This window comes from Callorhinchus milii, unplaced genomic scaffold, assembly GCF_018977255.1.
Source record: "Callorhinchus milii isolate IMCB2004 unplaced genomic scaffold, IMCB_Cmil_1.0 Scaffold1377, whole genome shotgun sequence".
Classification (NCBI taxonomy): domain Eukaryota; kingdom Metazoa; phylum Chordata; class Chondrichthyes; order Chimaeriformes; family Callorhinchidae; genus Callorhinchus; species Callorhinchus milii.
The window spans coordinates 1-8376 of NW_024706118.1; the positions used below are offsets into that span (position 1 = coordinate 1).

The 8376-nt window shown below is 49.1% G+C and overlaps 1 pseudogene; it reads right to left on the minus strand.

Moving 5' to 3' along the window:
- Nucleotides 1-2217: 2217 nt before the first annotated feature.
- LOC121852801 overlaps nucleotides 2218-8376 on the minus strand; it is a 6398-nt pseudogene continuing 239 nt past the window's right edge.

The window sequence follows — 8376 nt, forward strand, 5'->3', positions numbered from 1 at the left end:
TTCAAAGTCATATTATGCCGTGCATTATGCAGGATTAGCAGCATCAAAGGGAGGGGATAGGGTAGCATTAATAAAGGGAAGGAATGTTAATAGTATGCAGTTGCAGTAACTAAACCACCACGTAAAAAACTAAAGTATAAATTACATAGTATCATTATACTTTAGTTTTTTACGTGGTGGTTTAGTTACTGCAGCTACGCTCCAAGCCTGGAGTGTTTCATTCAGACGCTGTCTTCCCAACAGACCTGTTCTTCACCTGAGAACGGCTGCTTGCGTTGTGGCCGAAACGTCGTGAGAATTATTTTATTATCTTTATTTTTATTATTTTATTCTTTCCCTTCTACGTGACTTTACGAAAGAACCAAGAAGATTAATGCCTGCAGTCACGAAAGCTTAAATCGAAACAAGCAATCATCATCATCAGGTGTGAAATCTTTTCCGAACATACATGGACTCGTCCATCTGGCCAACTGCCAAATCGCTGTCTGTGGTGTGACGTCAGGACAAACCGCCACTTTATTCAAATTTTATTGCTGTGGATTTCACACCTGATGATGATTGCTTGTGTTGCAGTCGAAACGTCGTGAGAATTTATTTTTTTACATTAATATTATTTTATTATTTCCCTTCTACATGACTTTACCGAAAGAACCCTGCAGTCACGAAAGCTTTAAATCAAAATATAGAATACAGCGGTGTCATGAGGTCGCGCTTGTTGCGGACACACAAAAGTGCTGCGCCACGAATGAACTACGATGCCTTGGCTGACCTCGTCAAGGAGCGTAAAGCAGAATAATCACGTGGACTTCGGTTATCCTCGCAGCAGCAGCGGCTTTTTATTGGCCGTCGAACACAGGCGGTTGCCGCATGTGCGCGCTTTCAGATGCGTTTCTGCTGCCGCTCTCCCTTCCGATATTAGGAAGCCACTGGAGCTATGCACCTTTAAATCCTCTAGATCAGGGTGGGGAACCTTTTTCTGCCAAGGGCCATTTGGATATTTATAACATCATTCGCGGGCCATACAAAATTATCAACTTAAAGTTAGCCCGTTATATTTGGTCAAACATTTAATTAACTCACCCCTGATGCGATGGCTGGAACCGCTTCTCTTTGGCGAGGCGTGTGATGTTAGCTGCTGTTGATGATGTTGCTACTCGCAACTGCTTTTCCAGGTTTGCTCCTAGATTTGTTGAATTTCGAGTCCCGCCTGCGGTTGCCTTGGCAGGGCCACACTAAATGATTTTGCGGGCCTCATACGGCCCGCGGGCCGGACGTTCCCCACCGCTGCTCTAGATTGACAAACTCGTTCCTTTCGAGCTGCTTTTCGTATTTAGTTTATTGTCCTTCCTCCGCACCTCTGATTAGCACGTTTGTCTACGTACGGCGCAAAAGAAGTTCAACATACATACATAAGTAATAATCGATGAATTCCATTCTGTACGTGATGAGGAAACCATAGCAACAGGAAGGTTAATGTCGGCTGGAAACAAACAAATGTAACAACCCTTATTTTGAACAATGAAATGTTTGTTATTGAGTCTTTCTTTTAAAGACACTTGCCAGATGCACGGAATGCACGATATTGTCCCAGCGTCGTGCAAGTAAAGGATAAGCCATTCTCTCAAATCTAGGATTTACCAGGATGGCCACGATGTAGTGACACTTTCTTTGTATCGAAAGATGAAATATTTACGATGAGATTATCATCCTTTTTGCCAAATATCGTGATTATGGCCATTATCGTCGCTCATATTTTTATTGCGAAACTTTTTATTTCCCGACAAAACACGGATGACGTCATTACAGTTGTTACATTCTTAGCTATCGTCGAGCGCTTCTTAAAATGCAGTTTTCCTCGAGTAATCGGCAGCAGGGCGATTATATTGCAATTGCTACCGGACATCTGTGAGAAAGAGCTTCATAGCTCATCAGATTCCTCCAGCCTAAATAAAGATGCTGAGTTTGATATTGTATTACTTTGCATGCAACTGCCAGCATGGTCATGAGCGTCATCGCGAGGTTGTAAGGACTGGACCGACTGGAGGCCTGCCAGCCTCTGCTGAGTGAACTGCAGTCGAAGGACCTTTCGGTTATCTTTATTTGTGCAGGAAGTGCAGCAAAGCGCCGATATCGTGATCACCGTCACATCTTCAATTGTAATATCGTATCGTGGGAATCGATGGCAAGGCAACGCTGGTATTTACTCTTGCAGGGGCCTCATCTGAACGGCGGATCGGAGTCTCGGGTACCGGCGGCCACACGTAAGTGAGCCATGCGTAGGGCGTGGGTGGCCACACGCGAGCCACACGCGGGCCGCACGTGGGCCATGGGTGGGCCACATGCGGACCGCGCGTGCGTCTCACCGGGGAAGAGGTTGCGGCACCGCATGAAGATCTCCCAGTAGACGAGCCCAGCGAGTAGACGTCCACCTGCTTGAGCGCCGTCTCGTAGTCCGTGAGGTCGATGGCTCCGTCCAGCACCTCCGGGGCCATGTAGCGGAACGTCCCCACCTGAACGTACGCGTGGCCGCCGCGCACGCACGCACGCACACACAGACAAAAGCCGAAGATGCCCCGTGTAGCGATAGAGGCTGTTGGGGCGAGGGCTGTTCGCGAGCGCCTGTGACGGGCGGCGTGGCGCGCGTGGGAGCGGTGCTTTTTTAGTTTGTTGTTGTCCTTCCCCCCGCACCCTCCGATTAGCCTGGCTGGCTACATACGGCGCGATGTTCAACATTCGTACAAACGTAACAAAAACAATAATCAGAGTTCCGGGGATGGACAGCAGTTATTCACTGGTCCGCAGGACTTTATCTGGCGATACGTTCACTGGGCGTGTGTAAAGTTACTTTGCCTTGCAGTTTAGGTTTCAGTGCTCTCCCCATTCCCTTTCTCCTTCTCCCCCCTCCCCTCTCCGCCTTCCCCCATCCCTTCTATCTCCTCACTTTTGTTCTTGTTCCCTCATCCTATCCGTGCTCCCCACTCGTGGTCCCCGCCTGGTGGGGTTTGTGCCCTCCTTCCCCCGCACCTCCGATTAGCACGGTTGGCTACGTGCGGTGCGAAAGAAGTTCAACATACACACGTGTAGAAAAAAACACAATAATAATAATGGAGTTAAGCCACAGAAGTGCGCGGAGGAGCAGCTGCCATCCTGCGATGCGGCCGCACCTCGCAGATGGTGGAGGTGTCGTCGTCCCCGCCGCGCTGGACTGGCGAGCGTCGCGTCAGCTTCATGGCGAGGCCCAGGTCGCTGAGCACGCAGCTGTGGTCCGCGCGCACCAGCACGTTCCGGCTGTTCAAGTCCGATGCGCGATGGCGGGCTTGTACTGGTCTGACGGGGGCGGCAGAGTGGGGGAATTGCGATCGTTAAAACGACCCTTTGAAATGAAAGTAAATAAAAAGTGGATTAACAAAAAATCAATCCCCGCGACCGATCGCGTTCCATTCAGTGGCAGTGGCGGTTGACGAGACGATGGCCGTTTTCTGTTGGGAAATCTGCAGAGAGCAGTGCATCGCTTTGTGTCAGTAAATGTCTCGGCAAGACGACATCACAGAACGAATTGTGAACATCACTTCACTCGGCCTCCCTCTGCACGCTTGCAGAGAACACTTTTTGGTGGCTTGCAGAGCTGCGTGTCGCATGTTAAACCATTGAGAATATTGAATAATTATTTGTATTGCAGGAGGAATCCGATGAGGGGCACGGGGTCAGAACGCTACAACAACAAACGATACAAAAACACGGTCGGGAGTGCAAACTGTAGGAAAGGTAAACAAATCACAAAAAAAACACAAATAAAACTACATTTTTCTACCTTATGAAAATTATAATACGTTTTACCCTATTCTTGGTTCTTTCGGTAAAGTCACGTAGAAAAAAACAATAAAATAATAAAAATAAAACAATAAAATTCTCAAGACGTTTCGATTGCAACACAAGCAATCAACATCAGTGTGAAATCCACAGCTTGTGTTGCAATCGAAACGTCGTGAGAATTTTATTGTTTTATTTTTATTCCTTTATTGTTTTTTTCTCTTCTACGTGACTTTACCGAAGAACCAAGAATATGAATCCCTGCAGTCACGAAAGCTTTAAATCGAAAGTTTTACCCTTTCTGGAAATCAAACAAGAGGTGTTAAGATGTCCAAACATCAAATAGGTAACAGTTTTTGCAAGGAATCAGTGCTGCATTAAGCACACCCAGTACTTGTGGTGAACATGCAAACAAACATGCTCTGATAATGTAATGTATGATGCATTGGCTTTGAAATTGATTGGCCTACACCAGAGACTACCTTCTTTAGGGCCTAGTCTCAAAATGAAGAGTACAAAGACAATGCACTATCAGAGCATTTATAGCTTGAGGTGAGCAGCTACATCATGGGATACCTTGTTTGCCAATATCATATTTTGATACTGGCAGGACAGGTCCCATGATATTTTCATCTTACCAGGTAAAGTCCACTGAGCTATACTCTTTGGTTATTTTGGTAAAGTCACGTAGGTAGAAAAATAATAGATCACGACGTTTCGATCGCAACACAAGCAATCGCCATCAGGTGGGACAACCACAGCAAGACAAAACTGCTGAAGTAGGCGAGAGATCTGCCGTGGCACGAGGTTATATAGTAGGCCTCGGTAGTTGGGGGAGGAGGCAGGGGGAGAGAGGGGGTGGCGGCAGGGGGGAGAGGGGGTGGGGCGGGGGGAGAGAGGGGGGGCAAAAAGTGGACCCCGCGGCAGCACCCGGGTCATTGGAGTAGAGATCGGAGAGATGCACAGAGAGAGAGAGAGACACACACAGAGAGTCGGAGATAACAGCTGACATAGGCAGGTAGGATGAAAACATCACAGTCAGTTAAGACTTTACCTGGTTAATCACGTCCTTCCACTGAGCTATTAACTTATTTTTAGAAGCAACCGGGGCACAAATGATAGCTCAACAAAGTAGGCTATCACGTGAAAATTTATAGCAGCAAAATAATCTAAACGCATGTTTCTCAATTTATTTGAGTGTTAAATTACTGAAATAAATCCCATTATACATGATTTCTCTTGTGCAGTCATTGGTGGCCGTGCTGAGAGTCTGGTTACATCACAGGCAGCGGAAACCCAGTATGAACCCAGCATCTCAGCGGGTTTTCATGAATAACATTTACAGCGAATTGTCAATCTGCCTGCTGGATACACACCTCCCCATGCATGCCGTGTTGGTCGCGTAGATTTTTCTCTGGGTCCGTCCGGTTTTTCCCTCCACATTTAGAATGAACGTCACACATTCCAAGTGTTTGGCTGCTATAAATGTCCACGTGATGATAATCCCACTTCGTTGAGCGATCATTTGCTATAGCCAGGTCACTTATGAAAAATAGTTGTATAGCTCAGTGGGGCCTTACCCGGTAAAATAAAATCGTTTTAGTTTCAACAGTTTATAACGCAATGCGCTCACCGCCGTGCTTCACGATTCTTCAACTCGGAATGGGGCCGTCGCCCACAGGCCGAGAGATTCAATGTTATTTCCATTCTGCGATCAAACAACTCCCGGTGATCACACCCTTCCCCTTCCCTGTGAGCTCATCACGAAGCCGAGAGTCGGACAGAGAGAGAGAGATGGAGAAACAGAGAGAGAGACGGAGAGACAGAGAGAGAGAGACAGAGAGACGGAGAGACTGAGAGAGAGACAGAGAGAGACGGAGAGACAGAGAGAGAGACAGAGAATGCGCCGCTCGCGCCGGGATGCAAACCGTAGTCGCCGTTCTTGACGATCTCCGAGTGGAGGTAGGAGAGCCCCCGGGTGAGCGAATGCGCCAGGCGGCACGAGCATTCCCACTCGCTCGCGTTGTTCATCAGGAAGTTGCTCAGGGAGCCCTGCGGGGCGGCAGCACGCGCCTGGGGTCACGCGCGAGGGCAGCGAGGGGACCGGCGCGACACGGAGCCACGGCACAGTGGGGGGAGGGGGTGGCATGAGAGTTTAAAACTCTTCAATCTTGATTTGAAGCTTTCGTGACTGCAGGAATCCATACTCTTTGGTTCTTTCGGTAAAGTCATGTAGGTAGAAATACAATAAAATCAAATAAATCACGACGTTTCGATCGTCATCGGCCAACTCCTTTGCCTGATGACGACCACTTGTGTTGCGATCGAAACGTCGTTTGTTTTATTTATATTTTATTATAAACCATTGTTTATGTTACCAGCTGAGCTCCACTCAGCTGCTGCTTAGCTCTTTTTCAGAAGCGGCCTAGCCATCACAAATGGCAGCTCGGCAAAGTGGCCGATGTCGTGATGCGACAATGTGTCGCAGCCAAATGCTCTTACGCGCAACATTGATTCTAAACCAGAGGACACGGAGAAAAATCCACGCGGCCACGGGGAGAACACAGATGGGCATTGCTCAGTCACCCCACGCCCATCGTTGTCACTGTTATATTGGCACGGTTCGCACCTCCAATTAGCACGATTGGCTACGCACGGTGCGAAAGAAGTTCAACGTACACACACTACTCTATTACTATCATCATCATTATTACTCCGCTTGTTTACTCGGGAGAGCCTCACTGCCACAGAAAAACACTCATGCATGACGGCTAAGGCGAAAACACTTCAACTGCCGAGCATCAAGGTGAATTCTAGATTTAAAGTTTTCGTGACAGCAAGGATCCATACTCTGCATCCCTCCTCCCTTGCTTTTACCCTATATAATCCCTTGCCACATACAGCTCTCTCTGCCCAATACAGTAAAATGTTTTTGCTGGGGTTCCACCTGATGACGGAAGCTTGTGTTGCCTCCGAAACGTCGTGATTTAGTTATTTTTATTTTATTTCATCAAGGTGAACCCCACAATTCCAGTGGTGGTGTTACTCACGTGCCGATGGTACTCACGTGCTGGTAGTACTCCATGACGACGAGGAACTCGGGCCGGCCGTCAGGGCCGCTGCGCTCCTCAGCGGCGATGAAGCGCGTGATGTTGCCGTGCGCGACCAGCGGCAGGCGGTAGATCTCACGCTCGTTCAGGAAGTTCTGCCGGTTCTCCAGCGACGTCACCTTCACTGCCACCGTGCACTCGTCCAGCACCCCCTTCCACACCGCGCCGTAGCGCCCGCGACCTATTTGCTGTGCGCCACAGGCGCGGGGGGTGCAGAGCGGGGACGGGAGGGGGTGACGGTTGCGAGAAATTTGTGCGAATCGACAAGACGGACCTCTAGACCCTGTTCGCCCTTTTAGCCGTGGTGGTGGCGGTGGTGGCGGTGGTGGCGGCGGTGGTGGTGGTGGCGGTGGCTGTGGTGGCGGTGGCAGTGGTGGCTCCGCTGCTGTGGAGGCAGCAGCTTGCGATGGTTGGTGGATCACCGCACACGCAGAGATCGATGTCGAGGATGAGGCCATACCCTGGGCTCGCCACGAGAAGGCAGTGCAACAGATGTGGATGGACTACACATGTGCCTGTCTCTGGTTCTTTCGGTAAAGTCACGTAGTTAGAAATAAAATAAATCACGACTTTAAAAATTTTATTTTATTTCTAACTACGTGACTTTACCGAAAGAACCAAAGAGTATGGATTCCTGCAGTCACGAAAGCTTCAATCAAGAATGTTCCTGTCTGTACAGGATAGAGTATTTTCCCCCTCGCAAATGTGGGTTTATCCTAGTGCTCCAGTTCCCGCCCGTCTTTAAACATTAAATTGGGCGCCAACACCTTCATACGTAGAGGACAGCAGAGCTTGGGCAATTTTTGGTGCAGTGGGTCCATCTTGTGGCCGCTTTTCTGCCCACCCGTGGTTTCCGTGCCCCTCTGAGCGAGCGAGCGACTGCCACGCAGCGCCGCGGCACGAGATCAAGTCGCCACGAGGACTATCCTGGTGTGGTGCGTGGAGCTGGCAGGGCGCTGGGCTGGCGCCGCTGACATGCTGGTCTCAAATCCGGGTTCAGTCGCCCGCTGTTAAGCCGTCTCTCGAGTGGAGTGAGCTAATGGTCTCCGCACGGTGGGAACAAAAACCCGGCACGTTCAATTTGGTCCTGAAGCTGATTTGTCTAAATTCCAAGTTCGACAATTTAAAATATCTGTTTGACTGTCACGAAACAAACTTTTCTCTCTGTCGCCATGGCCAGGTTGGTGGGAAAGTGGGAAAGTGCTGCCACATCCTGAAGTGGCCAGGAGGTGGCAGCACTGCCGCACCCCCACGATGGGTTCTCCATAAAATAGTTTTTTTGGGTTAGATCGCTGTAAATGTATAAATGTGTCGTTAAACCCGCCACCACCCGACACAGCCAATTAATAAGGTTTGTCACGTAAACAGAACATTCCAATGCATCACTAGTACAGCACACCGGTGTGTTGGAGAGCCAAGTCTCAACATTTACAATCTGAGTACGACGTTTCGCCAG